The 19,437-nt window shown below is 44.0% G+C and overlaps 1 long non-coding RNA gene across 4 annotated transcripts in view; it reads left to right on the top strand.

Moving 5' to 3' along the window:
- Nucleotides 1-7,685: 7,685 nt before the first annotated feature.
- The window catches only part of LOC307181176, a 679,221-nt gene continuing 667,469 nt past the window's right edge, over nt 7,686-19,437 (top strand). For 3 of the 4 annotated variants that reach the window (XR_013826071.1, XR_013826072.1, XR_013826073.1), the window contains exon 1: nt 11,330-11,437. This is a non-coding gene — a long non-coding RNA (uncharacterized lncRNA). Of the gene's footprint in view, nt 8,280-11,329; nt 11,438-19,437 lie in introns of those variants that run through there. The other variant, XR_013826070.1, reaches the window with a different exon arrangement.

The following is a 19,437-nucleotide window of genomic DNA, read 5'->3' as shown; positions in this document are numbered from 1 at the left end:
ACTTACTAGTCAGGTACATTCTTAGGCGTTTAATATGTGGTGTTGAGTCAATTTCGTTGAGCAAGGAGTAGCTCTTGTCTGTTACATATTAGGCTTAAGGAAATTTATCTGTGCTCATTTCAATCTGGTTTTATGCAGCACCCCAACTCACCTTTCCCCTTAAGCAAGCATAAGTTGGTTTTCTAAATTTGAGACCCTGTTCTGATTTGTAATTCAGTTCCTGTGTAGCCAAGTTTACATTCCGTGTATTAGTGATATCTTATGATGTTTCATTTTCTGTGTGACTTATTTCAGTTAGAATCATCATACCTGAATCCTCTCATTATGCTCCTATGGGCCTGATGACATAGATTTCATTGCTGAGGGATATTGCATTGTACGTAAGTACCACAACTTCTTTATCCATTTTTCACTTTCTGCGATACAGAATGTGTACCGGAAACGAGGTTCTTTTAAACAGAGCCATCCAAAACTTTGGGGTAGCTGTGTCTTTTTGATTTAAATTTCCCTAAGCTATAGGACCATAAGTGGAAATGCCCTAGGCTCTGTTGCTTTGTTTTTTAGATGTTTCAGGAAACACCGTACACTTCTCCCCAGTCGCTGTTGGCAATTTACATCCCGCCCATCAGCATAACAAGGTTCTCAGTTCTCCATGGCCTGTCCTGCCTTTCTGGATTTTACACTTTTTTCAGATGGCCCTTTTGACCGGGGGGAAGTGAGACTTCATTGTAGTGCAGATTTCCTTTGCAAGCTTGCTTGGTTGACCAAAAAGGGCGTATGCGTTTTTTCCTGAATATATTCAGGAAAAAACGCATACGCCCTTTTTGGCCAAGTGCATCATTGTGGAGGTTCTGCCTCTTTTCCTCTGCTTTAAATGCAATTCCAGTCTACCTCCTGAAATCAGTTTCCTGCAATTCTGCCCCGCTTTCAAGTCCTCTTGGCAGCCTTACCTCAGTATATTTTTGGACGATAGCTGTCATTTATAAGTCTGCAGGTTTGTGAATTACAGTGCCCCTGAGCTCCTTTCTTCAACTCGCTTTCTTGTGAGCTGGCCGCAACACCGCAGGATTGCTTAAGGCTCTAATCTGGTTCCAGCACGGCATGCTGAACCTTTGGTTAATTCCTCTTCCTGGTGGGAAATGAGAGTTCAATTTGCCCGTCCAGACACGTCCAGCTAGTCTCTCATTGGTTCTCCCTATTCCTCTTCATCTACCACAGAAATTGCAAACTGGGCCAAACAGGAGTTTAAAGGCACTGACACCCCAAGTGGGGAGAGTGTTAGTAAAGGGTCTGGAATGTTGCACCCGAGCACCAGGGGACGAAAACTGAGACATATTTGAACACGTCTCCCGATCACATGGTTGATCATACTCTGGGTTCCACATGCATGTTTTAGCTGAAGGAAGAATCCCTTAAACCTGGAGAGTTGAGACCCGTGGAATGGATACCATGCAATATGACTTCAAAGGGTATTCATTTGCTCACCGAACCTCTCCAATCCTATCACTGCTGCATTTATGCCCCTGTACACACGCTTGATTCTCTTTTGGAGACATAGCAATCCATAGGTTTTAAGATACTTACTAGTCAGGTACATTCTTCAGCGTTTAATATGGGGTATTGAGTCCATTTCGTTCAGCAATGAGAAGCTCTTGTCTCTTAAATATTAGGCTTAAGGAACTTTATCTGTGCTCATTTCAATCTCTGGTTTTATGCAGCACCCCAACTCACCTTTCCCCTTAAGCAAGCATAAGTTGGTTTTCTAAATTTGAGACGCTGTTCTGTTTTATAATTCAGTTCCTGTGTAGCCAAGTTTACATTCCGTGTATTAGTGATATCTTATCATGATTCTTTTTCTGTGTGACTTATTTCACTTAGAAACATCGTACCTGAATCCACTCATTATGCTCCTTAAGGCCTGATGACATAGATTTCATTGCTGAGTGATATTGCATTGTACATAAGTACCACAACTTCTTTATCCATTTTTCGCTTTCTGTGATATTGAACTTGTACCGTAAACGAGGTTCTTGTAAACAGAACCGTCCCAAACTTTGGGGTGGCTGTGTCTTTTTGATTTTCATTTCCCTAAACTATAGGACCATAAGTGGAAGTGCCCTAGGCTCTGATGCTTTGTCTTTTAGATGTTTCAGGAAACACCATACACTTCTCCCCAGTGGCTGTTGGCAATTTACATCCCGTCCATCAGCATAAAAAGGCTCCCAGTTCTCCATGGCCTGTCCTGCCTTTCTGGATTTTACACTTTTCTCAGCTGGCCCTTTTGACTGGGGGCAGTGAGACTTCATTGTAGTGCAGATGTCCTTTGCAAGCTTGCTTGCTTGGCCAAAAAGGGCGTATGCGTTTTTTCCTGAATATATTCAGGAAAAAACGCATACGCCCTTTTTGGCCAAGTGCATCATTGTGGACGTTCTGCCTCTTTTCCTATGCTTTCAATGCAATTCCAGTCTACCTCCTGAAATCGGTTTCCTGCAATTCTGCCCCGCTTTCAAGTCCTCTTGGCAGCCTTACTTCAGTGTATTTTTGGACGATAGCTGTCATTTGTAAGTCTGCAGGTTTGTGAATTACAGTGCCCCTGAGCTCCTTTCTTCAACTCGCTTTCTTGTGAGCTATCCGCAACACCCCAGGATTGCTTCAGGCCCTAATCTGGTTCCGGCACGGCATGCTGAGCCTTTGGTTAATTCCTCTTCCTGGTGGGAAATGAGAGTTCAATTTGCCCGTCCAGACACCTCCAGCTAGTCTCTCATTGGTTCTCCCTATTCCTGTTCATCTTCCGCAGAAATTGCAAACTGGGCCAAACAGGAGGTTAAAGGCACTGACTCTCCAAGTGGGGAGAGTGTTAGTAAAGCGTCTGGAATGTTGCACCCGAGTAACAGGGGACGAAAACTGAGACATATTTGAACACGTCTCCCGATCACATGGTTGATCATACTCTGGGGTCCACATGCATGTTTTAGCTGAAGGAAGAATCCCTAAAACCTGGAGAGTTGAGACCCGTGGAATGGGTACCATGCAATATGACTTCAAACGGTCTTCATTTGCTCACCGAATCTCTCCAATCCTATCACTGCTGCATTTATGCCCCTGTACACACGCTTGATTCTCTTTCGGAGACATAGCAATCCATAGGTTTTCAGATACTTACTAGTCAGGTACATTCTTAGGCGTTTAATATGGGGTGTTGAGTCCATTTCGTTGAGCAAGGAGTAGCTCTTTTCTGTTACATATTAGGCTTAAGAAACTTTATCTGTGCTCATTTCAATCTCTGGTTTTATGCAGCACCCCAACTCACCTTTCCCCTTAAGCAAGCATAAGTTGGTTTTCTAAATTTGAGACCCTGTTCTGTTTTGTAATTCAGTTCCTGTGTAGCCAAGTTTACATTCTGTGTATTAGTGATATCTTATGATGTTAATTGTTCTGTGTGAGTTATTTCAGTTAGAATCATCATACCTGAATCCACTCATATGCTGCTAAGGGCCTGATGACATAGATTTCATTGCTGAGGGATATTTCATTGTACGTAAGTACCACAACTTCTTTATCCATTTTTCACTTTCTGCGATACTGAACTTGTTCCGTAAACGAGGTTCTTTTAAACAGAGCCGTCCCAAACTTTGGGGTGGCTGTGTCTTTTTGATTTTCATTTCCCTAAGCTATAGGACCATAAGTGGAAATGCCCTAGGCTCTGTTGCTTTGTTTTTTAGATGTTTCAGGAAACACCGTACACTTCTCCAGAGAGGCTGATGGCAATTTACATCCCGCCCATCAGCATAACAAGTGTCCCTGTTCTCCATGGCCTGTCCTGCCTTTCTGGATTTTACACTTTTTTCAGATGGCCCTTTTGACCCTGGGGAAGTGAGACTTCATTGTAGTGCAGATTTCCTTTGCAAGCTTGCTTAGTTGGCCAAAAAGGGCGTATGCGTTTTTTCCTGAATATATTCAGGATAAAACGCATACGCCCTTTTTGGCCAAGTGCATCATTGTGGACGTTCTGCCTCTTTTCCTATGCTTTAAATCCAATTCCAGTCTACCTACTGTAATCGGTTTCCTCCAATTCTGCCCCGTTTTCAAGTCCTCTTGGCAGCCTTACTTCAGTATATTTTTGGACGATAGCTTTCATTTATAAGTCTGCAGTTTTGTGAATTACAGTGCCCCTGAGCTCCTTTCTTCAACTCGCTTTCTTGTGACCTGGCCGCAACAGCGCAGGATGGCTTCAGGCCCTAATCTGGTTCCGGCACGGCACGCTGAGCCTTTGGTTAATTCCTCTTCCTGGTGGGAAATGAGAGTTCAATTTGCCCGTCCAGACACCTCCAGCTAGTCTCTCATTGGTTCTCCCTATTCCTGTTCATCTTCCGCAGAAATTGCAAACTGGGCCAAACAGGAGGTTAAAGGCACTGACTCTCCAAGTCGGGAGAGTGTTAGTAAAGCATCTGGAATGTTGCACCCAAGTACCAGGGGACGAAAACTGAGACATATTTGAACACGTCTCCCGATCACACGGTTGATCATACTCTGGGTTTCACATGCATGTTTCAGCTGAAGGAAGAATCCCTGAAACCTGGGTAGTTGACACCCTTGGAATGGGTACCATGCAATATGACTTCAAAGGGTCTTCATTTGCTCACCGAACCTCTCCAATCCTATCACTGCTGCGTTTATGCCCCTGTACACATGCTTGATTCTCTTTCGGAGACATAGCAATCCATAGGTTTTAAGATACTTACTAGTCAGGTACATTCTTAGGCGTTTAATATGGGGTGTTGAGTCCATTTCGTTGAGCAAGGAGTAGCTCTTGTCTATTCCATATTTGGCTTAAGGAACTTTATCTGTGCTCATTTCAATCTCTGGTTTTATGCAGCACCCCAACTCACCTTTCCCCTTAAGCAAGCATAAGTTGGTTTTCTAAATTTGAGACCCTGTTCTGTTCTGTAATTCAGTTCCTGTGTAGCCAAGTTTACATTCCGTGTATTACTGATATCTTATGATGTTTCTTTTTCTGTGTGACTTATTTCAATTAGAATCATCATAGCTGAATCCACTCATTGTGCTGCTAAGGGCCTGATGACATAGATTTCATTGCTGAGTGATATTGCTTTGTAAGTAAATACCACCACTTTTTTAATCCATTTTTCACTTTCTGCGATGTTGAACTTGTACTGCAAACGAGGTTCTTGTAAACAGAGGCGTCCCAAACTTTGGGGTGGCTGTGTCTTTTTGATTTTCATTTCCCTAAGCTATAGGACCATAAGTGGAAGTGCCCTAGGCTCTGTTGCTTTGTTTTTTAGATGTTTCAGGAAACACCATACACTTCTCCGGAGTGTCTATTGGCAATTTACATCCCGCTCATCAGCATAACAAGGCTCCCAGTTCTCCATGGCCTGTCCTGCCTTTCTGGATTTTACACTTTTTTCAGATGGCCCTTTTGACTTAGGGGAAGTGAGACTTCATTGTAGTGCAGATTTCCTTTGCAAGCTTGCTTGGTTGGCCAAAAAGGGCGTATGCGTTTTTTCCTGAATATATTCAGGAAAAAACGCATACGCCCTTTTTGGCCAAGTGCATCATTGTGGACGTTCTGCCTCTTTTCCTATGCTTTCAATGCAATTCCAGCCTACCTCCTGACATCGGTTTCCTGCAATTCTGCCCCGTTTTCAAGTCCTCTTGGCAGCCTTACTTCAGTATATTTTTGAACAATAGCTGTCATTTATAACTCTGCAGGTTTGTGAATTACAGTGCCCCTGAGCTCCTTTCTTCAACTCGCTTTCTTGTGAACTGGCCACAACACCGCAGGATGTCTTCAGGCCCTAATCTGATTCCGGCACAGCATGCTGAGCCTTTGGTTATTTCCTCTTCCTGGTGGGAAATGAGAGTTAAATTTGCCCGTCCAGACACCTCCAGCTAGTCTCTCATTGGTTCTCCCTATTCCTGTTCATCTTCCGCAGAAATTGCAAACTGGGCCAAACAGGAGGTTAAAGGCGCTGACTCTCCAAATGGGGAGAGTGTTAGTAAAGCGTCTGGAATGTTGCACCCGAGTACCAGGGGAGGAAAACTGAGACATATTTGAACACGTCTCCCGATCACATGGTTGATCATACTCTAGGTTCCACATGCATGTTTTAGCTGAAGGAAGAATACCTTAAACCTGAGTAGTTGAAACTCGTGGAATGGGTACCATGCAATATGACTTCAAAGGGTCTTCATTTGCTCACGGGACCTCTCCAATCCTATCACTGCTGCGTTTATGCCCCTGTACACATGCTTGATTCTCTTTCGGAGACATAGCAATCCATAGGTTTTAAGATACTTACTAGTCAGGTACATTCTTAGGCGTTTAATATGCGGTATTGAGTCCATTTCGTTGAGCAAGGAATAGCTCTTGTCTATTCCATATTTGGCTTAAGGAACTTTATCTGTGCTCATTTCAATCTCTGGTGTCATGCAGCACCCCAACTCACCTTTACCCTTAAGCAAGCATAAGTTGGTTTTCTAAATTTGAAACCCTGTTCTGTTCTGTAATTCAGTTCCTGTGTAGCCAAGTTTACATTCCGTGTATTACTGATATCTTATGATGTTTCTTTTTCTGTGTGACTTATTTCAGTTAGAATCATCATACCTGAATCCACTCATTGTGCTGCTAAGGGTCTGATGACATAGATTTCATTGCTGAGTGATATTGCTTTGTAAGTAAATACCACAACTTCTTTATCCATTTTTCACTTTCTGCGATGTTGAACTTGTACTGTAAACGAGGTTCTTGTAAACAGAGGCGTCCCAAACTTTGGCGTGGCTGTGTCTTTTTGATTTTAATTTCCCTAAGCTATAGGACCATAAGTGGAAGTGCCCTAGGCTCTGTTGCTTTGTTTTTTAGATGTTTCAGGAAACACCATACACTTCTCCCGAGTGTCTGTTGGCAATTTACATCCCGCCCATCAGCATAACAATGTTCCCAGTTCTCCATGGCCTGTCCTGCCTTTCTGGATTTTACACTTTTTTCAGATGGCCCTTTTGACCGGGGGGAAGTGAGACTTCATTGTAGTGCAGATTTCCTTTGCAAGTTTGCTTGGTTGGCCAAAAAGTGCGTATGCGTTTTTTCCTGAATATATTCAGGAAAAAACGCATATGCCCTTTTTGGCCAAGTGCATCATTGTGGACGTTCTGCCTCTTTTCCTATGCTTTCAATGCAATTCCAGTCTACCTCCTGAAATCGGTTTCCTGCAATTCTGCCCCGCTTTCAAGTCCTCTTGGCAGCCTTACTTCAGTATATTTTTGGACGATAGCTGTCATTTATAACTCTGCAGGTTTGTGAAATACAGTGCCCCTGAGCTCCTTTCTTCAACTCGCTTTCTTGTGACCTGGCCGCAACACCGCAGGATGGCTTCAGGCCCTAATCTGGTTCCGGCACGGCATGCTGAGCCTTTGGTTATTTCCTCTTCCTGGTGGGAAATGAGAGTTAAATTTGCCCGTCCAGACACCTCCAGCTAGTCTCTCATTGTTTCTCGCTATTCCTGTTCATCTTCCACAGAAATTGGAAACTGGGCCAAACAGGAGGTTAAAGGCGCTGACTCTCCAATTTGGGAGAATGTTAATAAAGCGTCTGGAATGTTGCACCCGAGTACCAGGGGAGGAAAACTGAGACATATTTGAACACGTCTCCCGTTCACACTGTTGATCATACTCTGGGTTCCACATGCATGTTTTAGCTGAAGGAAGAATACCTTAAACCTGGAGAGTTGAGACCCGTGGAATGGGTACCATGCAATATGACTTCAAAGGGCCTTCATTTGCTCACCGAACCTCTCCAGAGCTATCACTGCTGCATGTGCCCCTGTACACAAGCTGGATTCACTTTCAGAGACATAGCAATCCATAGGTTTCCATATACTTACTAGTCAGGTACATTCTTATGCGTTTAATATGGGGAGTTGAGTCCATTTCGTTGAGCAAGGAGTAGCTCTTGTCTATTACATATTTGGCTAAGGAACTTTATCTGTGCTCATTTCAATCTCTGGTTTTATGCAGCACCCCAACTCTCCTTTCCCCTTAAGCAAGCATAAGTTGGTTTTCTACATATGAGACCCTGTTCTGTTTTTAATTCTGTTCCTGTGTAGCCAAGTTTACATTCCGTGTATTAGTGATATCTTATGATGTTTCTTTTTCTATGTGATTTATTTCACTTAGAATCATCATACCTGAATCCCCTCATTATGCTGCTACGGGCCTGATGACATAGATTTCATTGCTGAGTGATATTGCATTGTACGTAAGTACCACAACTTCTTTATCCATTTTTTGCTTTGTGTGATATTGAACTTGTACAGTAAACGAGGTTCTTGTAAACAGAGATGTCCCAAATTTTGGGGTGGCTGTGTCTTTTCGATTTTAATTTCCCTAAGCTATAGGACCGTAAGTGGAACTGCCCTAAGCTGTGTTGGTTTGTTTTTTAGATGTTTCAGGAAACACCATACACTTCTCCAGAGTGGCTGTTGGCAATTTTCATCCCGCCCATCAGCATAATAAAGCTCCCAGTTCGCCATGGTCTGCCTGCCTTTCTGGATTTTACACTTTTTTCAGATGGCCCTTTTGACCGGGGGGCAGTGGGACTTCATTGTAGTACAGTTTACCTTTGCAAGCTTGCTTGGTTTGCCAAAAAGGGCGTATGCGTTTTTTCCTGAATATATTCAGGAAAAAACGCATACTCCCTTTTTGGCCAAGTGCATCATTGTGGACGTTCTGCCTCTTTTCCTATGCTTTCAATGCAATTCCAGTCTACCTCCTGAAATCGGTTTCCTGAAATTCTGCCCCGCTTTCAAGTCCTCTTGGCAGCCTTACTTCAGTATATTTTTGGACGATAGCTGTCATTTATAACTCTGCAGGTTTGTGAATTACAGTGCCCCTGAGCTCCTTTCTTCAACTCGCTTTCTTGTGAGCTGGCCGCAACACCGCAGGATGGCTTCAGGGCCTAATCTGGTTCCGTCACGGCACGCTGAGCCTTTGGTTAATTCCTCTTCCTTGTGGGAAGTGAGAGTTCAATTTGCCCGTCCAGACACCTCCAGCTAGTCTCTCATTGGTTCTCGCTATTCCTGTTCATCTTCCGCAGAAATTGCAAACTGGGCCAAACAGGAGGTTAAAGGCACTGACTCTCCAAGTCGGGAGAGTGTTAGTAAAGCGTCTGGAATGTTGCACCCGAGTACCAGGGGACAAAAACTGAGACATATTTGAACACGTCTCCCGATCACATGGTTGATCATATTCTGGGTGCCACATGCATGTTTTAGCTGAAGGAAGAATCCCTTAAACCTGGAGAGTTGAGACCCGTGGAATGGGTACCATGCAATATGACTTCAAAGGGTCTTCATTTGCTCACCGAACCTCTCCAGTCTTATCACTGCTGCGTTTATGCCCCTGTACACACGCTTGATTCTCTTTCGGAGACATAGCAATCCATAGGTTTTAAGATACTTACTAGTCAGGTACATTCTTAGGCGTTTAATATGGGGTGTTGAGTCCATTTCGTTGAGCAAGGAGTAGCTCTTGTCTGTTACATATTAGGCTTAAGGAACTTTATCTCTGCTCATTTCAATCTCTGGTTTTAGGCAGCACCCCAACTCACCTATCGCCTTAAGAAAGCATAAGTTGGTTTTCTAAATTTGAGACCCTGTTCTGTTTTGGAATTCAGTTCCTGTGTAGCCAAGTTTACATTCTGTGTATTAGTGATATCTTATGATGTTTCTTTTTCTGTGTGACATATTTCAGTTAGAATCATCATACCTGAATCCACTCATTATGCTGCTACGGGCCTGATGACATAGATTTCATTGCTGAGGGATATTGCATTGTACGTAAGTACCACAACTACTTTATCCATTTTTCACTTTCTGCGATATTGAACTTGTACTGTAAATGAGGTTCTTGTAAACAGAGCCATCCCAATCTTTGGGGTGGCTGTGTCTCTTTATTTTCATTTCCCTAAGCTATAGGACCGTAAGTGGAACTGCCCTAAGCTCTGTTGCTTTGTTTTTTAGATGTTTCAGGAAACACCATACACTTCTCCAGAGTGGCTGTTGGCAATTTTCATCCCACCCATCAGCATATTAAAGCTCCCAGTTCTCCATGGCCTGTCCTGCCTTTCTGGATTTTACACTTTTTTCAGATGGCCCTTTTGACCGGGGGGCAGTGAGACTTCATTGTAGTACAGTTTTCCTTTGCAAGTTTGCTTGGTTGGCCAAAAACGGCGTATGCGTTTTTTCCTGAATATATTCAGGAAAAAACGCATACGCCCTTTTTGGCCAAGTGCATCATTGTGGACGTTCTGCCTCTTTTCCTATGCTTTCAATGCAATTCCAGTCTACCTCCTGATATCGGTTTCCTGCAATTCTGCCCCGCTTTCAAGTCCTCTTGGCAGCCTTACTTCAGTATATTGTTGGACCATAGCTGTCATTTATAAGTCTGTAGGTTTGTGAATGACAGTGCCCCTGAGCTCCTTTCTTCAACTCGCTTTCTTGTGAGCTGGCCGCAACACCGAAGGATTGCTTGAGACCCTAGTGTGGTCCCGCATGGCACGCTGAGCCTTTGGTTAATTCCTCTTCCTGGTGGGAAATGAGAGTTAAATTTGCACGTCCAGACACCTCCAGCTAGTCTCTCATTGGTTCTCCCTATTCCTGTTCATCTTCCGCAGAAATTGCAACCTGGGCCAAACAGGAGGTTGAAGGCACTGACTCTCCAAGTGGGGAGAGTGTTAGTAAAGTGTCTGGAATGTTGCACACGAGTACCAGGGGACGAAAACTGAGACACATTTGAACACGTTTCCCGATCACACGGTGGATCATACTCTGTGTTCCACATGAATGTTTCAGCTGAAGGAAGAATCCCTTAAACTTGGAGAGTTGAGACCCTTGGAATGGATACCATGCAATATGACTATAAAGGGTCTGCATTTGCTCACCGAACCTCACCAATCCTGTCACTCCTGCGTGTATACCACTGTACACACGCTTGATTCTCTTTCGGAGACATAGCAATCCATAGGTTTTAAGATTCTTACTAGTCAGGTACATTCTTAGGCGTTTAATATGGGGTGTTGAGTCCACTTCGTTGAGCAAGGAGTAGCTCTTGTCTATTACATATTTGGCTTATGGAACGGTATCTGTGCTAATTTCAATCTCTGGTTTTCTGCAGCACCCCAACTCACCTTTCCCCTTAAGCAAGCATAAGTTGGTTTTCTACATTTCAGACCCTGTTCTGTTTTGTAATTCAGTTCCTGTGTAGCCAAGTTTACATTCCGTGTATTAGTGATATCTTATGATATTTCTTTTTCTGTGTGACCCTATTTCACTTAGAATCATCATACCTGAATCCACTCATTATGCTGCTACGGGCCTGATGACATAGATTTCATTGCTGAGTGATATTGCATTGTACTTAAGTACCACAACTTCTTTATCCATTTTTCGCTTTCTGTGATATTGAACTTGTACCGTAAACGAGGTTCTTGTAAACAGAGCTGTCCCAAACTTTGGGGTGGCTGTGTCTTTTTGATTTTCATTTCCCTAAGCTATAGGACCATAAGTGGAAGTGCCCTAGGCTCTGTTGCTTTGTTTTTTAGATGTTTCAGGAAACACCATACACTTCTCCAGAGAGTCTGTTGACAATTTACATCCCGCCCATCAGCATAACAAGGCTCCCAGTTCTCCATGGCCTGTCCTGCCTTTCTGGATTTTACACTTTTTTCAGATGGCCCTTTTGACTGGGGGGCAGTGAGACTTCATTGTAGTGCAGATTTCCTTTGCAAGCTTGCTTGGTTGGCCAGAAAGTGTTTATGGGTTTCTTCCTTAATATATTCAGGAAAAAAACGCATACGCCCTTTTTGGCCAAGTGCATGATTGTTGATGTTCTGAGTCTTTTCATATGTTTTCAATGCAATTCCAGTCTACCTCCTGAAATCGGTTTCCTGCAATTCTGCCTTGCTGTCAGTGCCTCTTCATAGCCTTACCTCAATATACTTTTGGAAAATAGTTGTCGTTTATAACTCTGCAGGTTTTTGAATTGCAGTTGCCCTTAGTTCCATTTTTCAGGTCTTATTTTTGTGATCTTGCCTCATATCCACAGGATTTCTTCAGGCCCTATTCTTCTTCTGGGGCACCTTGCTGTGCCTTTGGTTAATTCTTCTTCCTATGTGAAATTAGAGTGACATGTGGCCATTGAAACCGCTACAGCTATTTTCTCACTGGTTCCCCCTATTCCCATTCATCCTCCACACTAACTGCAGACTGTGAGATACCGGAACTTAAAGGCATTCACTCTCCATGTGGGGATGTTGTTAGTAAAGTGGCTGGAATGTTGATCCGGAGCCCCAGGAGAGGAAAATGAGGTGCGTTTTAGAAACCTTTCCCGATCATATTGTATACCATCTGCTGGATTTCCCATGCAAGGTTTAGCTGTAGGAAGGTTCCCTTCAACCTGGAGTGTTGGGACCCTTGGAATGAGTAGCATGAAGTATTGCATTAAACTTTCGGCAGTTGCTCACCAAAGCTCACCAATCCTCTCAACCCCAAGTGTCCAGTCTTATGTCTTATCCAGCTGTGGGTTTATATGTGGTCATTCCAGGTTGCATCACAGCCCCTGAGCGAATTTTGTAAGAATTTTTCTCTCTTTCATTGTTTCTGCGTTTTGGTTTTAAAATTTATTTCTATAATGGGGTTTAGCTCATTTTCACTGCTGTGTTTGTGCCGTTTTGCACACACTTGATTCCCTTATGGAGATATATCAATACATGGGTTTTAAGATTCTTATTACTCAGATATATTTCTCTGCGGTGTATAGGGTGTGTTGAGGCCAGTTCATTGAGCAAGGTGTAGATCTTGTCTAATACCTATTTGGTTTATTGAACGGTATCTGTGCTAATTTCAAACTCTGGTTTTATGCATCACCCCACCTCTCCTTTCCCCTTAAGCTGACATAAGTGTGTTTTCTAAATGTGAGACACTGTTCTGTTTTGTAATTCATTTCTAGTGCAGCCATATTTATCCTCCCTCTATAAGTGATATCTTATGATATGTTTCTTTTTCTGTTTGACTTATTTCAAGTAGTATTATCGGACCTAATTCCACTCTTTATCCTTCTACTAGCCTTATTACATTGATTTCATGGTGAAGAGATATTCCATTGTACATAAGTACCACGTCTTCTTTATCCATTGTTCTCTTTCCTGGGATATTTAAGGTGTACTGAAGTTGAGGTTCTTGTAAACAGAGTAGCCCTAAACTGTGGTGTGCTTGTGTCTTGTTGATTTTTAGACTTCCCTAGATATACTCCCGTGATTGGAAGTGCCCTATGCTCTGTAGCTCTGTTTTTTAGATGATTTAGGAACCACCATACACTTCTCCAGAGTGGCTCCCGGCAGTGCACACACTGTCCATCAGTGTATAAAGGCTCCCTGTTCTCCATGGCCTGTCCTGCATTTCTGGTTTTTACAATTTTTTCGGGTGGCCCTTTTAACCAGTGGGAAATGAGACTTCTTTGTTGTGCACATTTGCATTGCTTGCTTGCTTCGTTGCCCATAAAGTGCGTATGCGTTTTTTCCTGGATATATTCAGGAAAAAATGCATACTCCCTTTTGGGCCAACTGCATCATTGTCGAAATTCTGCCGCTTTTCATGTGCTTTAAAGACGAGTCCAATCTATCTCTTGAAATCTGTTTCTTGCAATTCTGTCTTGCATTCAGATCCTCTTCTTTGCCTTACCTCAACATATTTTTGGACGTTAGTTTTCATTTATAACTCTGCAGGTTTGTGAATTGCAGTGACCCTGAGCTCCATTTTTTAAGTTGCTCTTTTGTGAGCTGGCCTCAAAGCCGCAGGATTGCTTCAGGCCCTATTTTGGCTCCGGCGAGGCAGGCTGAGCCTTTTTTTAATTCTTATTCTTAATGGGATATTAGAGTGACATGTGCCCGTCCAAACCCCTACAACTATTCTCTCATTGGTTCCCCCTCTTCCCGTTCATCCTCCTCACAATTTGCAAAATGTGTGAAACAGAAGTTGAAATGTGCTGATTCTCCAAGTGGGGAGATTCTAAGTAACGTGGCTGGAATGATGAACAGGAGCACCAGGAGAGGATAAATGAGCTGCATTTTAGACACATCTCCCGATCACATGGTATACAGTCCTCTGGGTTTTCCATGCATGTTTTAGCTATAGGAAGATTCCTTGAACCTGCAGATTTGGGACCCATTGAATGGGTACCAGGTAGTATTACTTTAAAGGGTGTGCATTTCCTCACCCAACCTCACATTTCTCTTAGCGTGAACAGTTTCCAGCCTTATGTCTCATCCTGCTGTGGGTCTAGATGTGTTCAATCCATGTTGCATCACCGTCCCTGAGGAAAAGTTGTAAGAGGTTTTCTCTGTCTCTCTGTCGTTTATTTTTTTCAATTTATTACTATATTGGTTACAGCTGATTTTCAAAGCTCTGTTTCTTGCTGCTGTACATCCACTTGATTCACGTACAGAGAAACATCAATAAATTCTTTTTCAGATTCTTACCAGTCATAGATATTCTTTTGCGGTGACTTGAGTGTGCTGAGTGCAGTTCTTTTAGCTACCGTGTAGGCCTTGTTGATTATCAGTTTGGTATTTGGAATGGTATCTTTGCTAATTTCAACCTCTTGGATGATGCCTCACCCCTCCCCACCTTTCCGTTTAGCAGCCTTATGCGTGTTTTCTACATATTTGACTATGTTTTTGTTTTGTAATTTATTTCATGTGTAGCCATTTTGGATTCCACCTTTAAGTGATATCTTATGATATGTGTCTTTTTCTTTTTGAATTCTGTCACTTAGAAAGATCATACGTAACTCCTCCGGAGTTGTTACAACTGGCCATATTTCATTGATTTCCAGGCTGAGTAATATTCCACTCTACATAAGTACCACATCTCTATCCATTTTTTTCCCTCCAGAGACATTTAAGTTATATCCTAGTCGAGGATCTTTTAAACAGAGAGGGGGTAAACATTGGGGTGCCTGTGTCCTCTCGATTTTTGTTTTTCCCAAGATATACACCCATGAGTGCAAGTGCCCTATGCTCTGTAGCTCATTTTTTAGATGCTTTAGTAAACACAATACACTTCTCCAGAATGGCCGTTGGCAATATACATTTCCACTATAAGCCTCACAGGGCTCCCTCTTCTCCTTGCCCTGTCCTGCATTTCTGGTGTTTACACTTTATGAGGATGGCTCTTCTGACTGATGTGAAGTGATATCTTTTGTAGTATTGATTTCCAGTGCCCACCTGTTTGGTTGGCTAAAAAAGTGTATGCCCTTTTCTTGAATATATACAGAAAAAAACGCATACAGCCTTTTTGGGCAACTGCAATGTTGGCAATGTTCAGCCCCTTTTCTTGTGCTTAATGGCGAGTCCTTTCTACCTCCTCAAATCCCTTTCCTGCCATTCTCCCTTGCTTACCAATCCTTTTCTCTGACTTTCCTCAAGACATTTTTCAGTGATAGATATTTTCAACTCTGCAGTTTCGTGAATTTTACTGCCCCTGAGTTCCATTGTTCAACTTGTGTTTATGGGAACTGGCCACAAAGCAGTGGGATTTCCTCAAGCCCCATACTGTTTCCATGGGCAACCCTAGCCTTTGGTCAATTCATCTTCCTGATTGGAAATTAGAGTGACATGTGCCTGTCTGAACACCTAGGACTTGTCTCTCATTGTTCCTCATCCTTCCGCTTCATCCTCTGGACAAATTCCAAACTGTACGCAACAGGATGTTGACAGTGCTGACATCTCCAAGTGGGGAGACTGTTAGTAAAGACGCTGGAGGGGTGAACCCGAGCACCAGGAGATGAGGAGATGAGATGCCTTTTCCAAACTCTTCCTGATCAGACGGTATACCATCCTCTGGGTGTGACAGACATGTTTTAGCAGTAGGAAGAGTCCCATTCATGTAAGGAGAACACCAGGGCTTTTTCAAAATCAGTGTCTCCCTGAAACCCAAACTGGGGAATTTTTTAAGCTACGGCTACACATATGTTCATTAAGGGCCTTGGGAAGTAGGCAGAGTCCAAACTTTAGATGATTGAAGTCTTCAGGGTCAGAAGCACTCACCACCGGCTTCCCTTAGGTTACACTTTAACTGTCATTGATAGATGATGTCAATAAAAATATCTATTCTTTTCCCGATTATTTCCCCTTATAGGTTATTGCAAAATATTGAGTGTAGTTCCCTGTGCTATACAGTAGTTCCTTGTTGATGATCTATTTTATACATAGCAGTGTGTATGTGTTAATTCCAAACTGTTAATTTATCCCTCCTCCCACCTTTCCCCTTTGGTAATAATAAATTATAAGATTTTATACTTCTCAGAAATGGGGGAGCTGAAAGAGAGGTATCATTTTCAATGGAAAAGCATTTAAAACAAGATTGAAACTTTAACCAAGATTATTAGATGTACATCCTTGAAAAGAAATCACTTCATTTCTCTAATATTGACCTGACAAATAAGACAAACCTTTTCACTGAACTTGCTTATAATAAAGTGATGGAAATATCAAATGGAAGTGTTAGAAACATCTTATTTTACCCGAGCCTTATACACTGTTCTATGTTAACTACAGTTTGGCTCACACATCTGTTCATTGAAGTTACAATAGTCTCAATTTCTGTTACTGATCCTCCAGAGTGGACCCCAACAAGTGTCCCCCTGCCCAGTGTCATTGGGGCCAACAGATCGAGACTGAGTTTGTTCACAAGCAAAGGAAACTTTATATTTTGATCAGAGAATGGAGAGGTGAGAGCATGCACTACCCCGTGGGCTGTGGGCTGGGCTGCTGTGTAGAGATCCTGTGAGAGTCAGTGGGAGGGAGGGGGCGGAGCTCTCGAGGGCCGGGTTGGCTGCAGCTCAGGCTCTATATCTCGGAGTCTGCACTGGGCCCCAGGAGCTGAGGTGTCGACCCAGCCATTCTGCACTAGGAAATCTGGTCTGAAGTGCCGGGTGTGGAACCTCTGCATGCGGGACCCTAGGAGCACGTGAAATTAGACAAAGCACAAAGGATAAAAAAGGTTAGACTTGACTTTATTGCCCAGATTTTATTTTTATCTCCCAGGGATTTTTAATGGGCTTTGCTGGGGACAAACCCCTCCTCTGCCTTTTGTCCCGTTCCTCATTCTTGGAGTGCTGAGGGTGCAGACCCTTCTTCTGTAACTGCTGAGTGCTGAGTTGGGAGCCCTCATACCCTGGGGTGAGGGTCAGAGCTTCTCCCCAGCAGCCTCCCGGTGACGTTGAATGTCCCCAGGACCCCTGCCTCCCTGCTCGTCCACCTGAGCACCAGCATTGGAAGTGTTATAGATTCTAATGACCTTTAAGGGTCAAGGAAAGAGATGTGCAGAGACGCTGTGGGGGCCGGTTTCACCCCGCCCCACATTTGTTCGGCCACCTTAGGCTGACCTTTTCTGCCAGCCTAGATGCTCTGACCAGTAGTCTGCGCTTTCTTCAATTAGGCCCCTGAATTAACGTACAAACAGCACCAGGTGTCAGAGCCCTGCCCGCTCAACTCCCAGACAGTCCAGGGTCAGTGGTGATCAAGGACCATGATGGCCACTGAGTCAACAGCCTTTTGAAGTAAACAGGAGTCCAGCCGGTCTTATTGGCCACCATCATCACGGTGTCTGTAGGCTTTTCTATGGTGACAGTGTGGTATACTATTCCCCCGCCAAGATTATTAGCTCCCCTCTGGGTGCAGTAAGTCCTGCAAGCAGTAGTCTACTCTTTTGGGACACACTCTTGTTGTTTTATGAGAGAAACTCCAGGTCAAGTGATGTTCACACGAGTCGTCATGGTGCCCTGTTGCCCCCGGTTATCTCTCTGGATTTTGGAGTTGGAGGGCCTCCTCACTCGAGGTCGGTGTGCCCACGGAGCGAACCCTGCAACTTCAGGGCATGGTTGGTGGTTAGGATCACCACGTGGGGTCCTTTTCCCTTAGGAGGGAGGTGGCCTTTTGGGCTGCTGATTTCCAGGTTTTTAGATACCGCCAGTATCTTGGCCAGATGTGGCAGTGGGCCAAGCCCCTTGGTGACCGTAGTTTATCCTACCTGGATGGCATTCTTGCATTGTTCCATTTCAAGTGGTCCCAGTTTTTGCACTAATTCTCCAATGGCGATTCACCTTTCACCGGGAATGTAAAGGTCAAAGGGTTTAGCTAAATTAGGGAATTCCAGGGCAAGGGTCTGAATTGACTGCTCTTTCCATTCTTGAAAGGCCACTTCTGGATTCTATTCAAAAGGATCATCATCTTTTCCTTTCAGTGTTTTATATAGAGGCCCAGCTAGTAGACTGTAGTTAGGGATCCAGAAGCAGCAAACCCTGGCCTCCCCAGGAACCCCTAAGCTGTCTTCTAGTTTTAGAAAGGGGTAAGGCTGAAAATGGTTTCTTCCCTTTCCTGGAATGGGCTTCTCTGACCTTCTGTGAGAATGAAGCCCAGGCAGGTCACTGCAGTCTGTGATATTTGAGCTTTTTCTTGGACAACTTCTATCCTTTATTGGCTTGGTAGTTCAGAGGCCTCCTTAGTAGGGCTGACGATCAGAATGTCGTCTGCATATTGAAGGAGGGTTTCCTTTTCCAGAGGTAGAACTTTTAGGTCTTTAGCTAAGCTTTCCCCAAAGATGGTGTGGGAATTTTTGCACCCTTGGGGCCAGACGGCCTGGAAGTATTGTTTTAGTTGTATGTTGAGTCCTGCCACTCACAAGCCAAAATTTCTTGTGACTCTGGGACTAATGGAATACAAAAGAAGGCATCATTGAAGACTAATACAGAATACCATGTCCTGGTGGTTGGTAGAATGACCAGCAGGGTGTAGGAATCAGGAGCAACTGGAGGTATATCCTCGGTGGCTTCACTGACTGTCCTGACATCCTTTACCAGGTCCCCAGCAGCCCATGGGGCTCTCGTGGTCAGGCCAATCCCAGGATATGGAGCTCTCCTCGGCAGGTACCCCACCCCCAACCCAGCCCACGGGGCTCTCATGGTCAGGCCCCTCCCAGGATACAGAGCTACCCTTGCAGGTACCGTGGCAGGGCTGGGCACACAGGAACCGTGCACATAGCCCTCATTGCAGAGCACCCCCAGCTCACCTGTCGCTCAGAGCTGACACAGAGCACCTCAGAGCAGGACTTGAACTAACAAACAGCAGCTGCGACAGGTCTGTGACCCTGGGCATCACTCCGTGAGGCCTCCCTCCACCTGGTCTTCCAGAGACTTCCACTGCACCCGGGGCACCAGGCCTCTGTCTCCAACCACCACCCACCCCTCCTCTCCCTGACTCCTGGGTTCCTCTCATTAGGAGAGGGTTTTCTTGAAGTTGTCTCCCACTCATGGGCCAGATAAAATGATTAGAAAACAAGCCAAAGCTGCAGCCCCTTGTCTATC

This window comes from Stenella coeruleoalba (assembly GCF_951394435.1).
Source record: "Stenella coeruleoalba genome assembly, contig: scaffold_108, whole genome shotgun sequence".
NCBI lineage: Eukaryota > Metazoa > Chordata > Mammalia > Artiodactyla > Delphinidae > Stenella > Stenella coeruleoalba.
The sequence above is the reverse complement of the archived record's forward strand: the minus strand, read 5'-3'. Positions and strand labels throughout refer to the sequence as shown.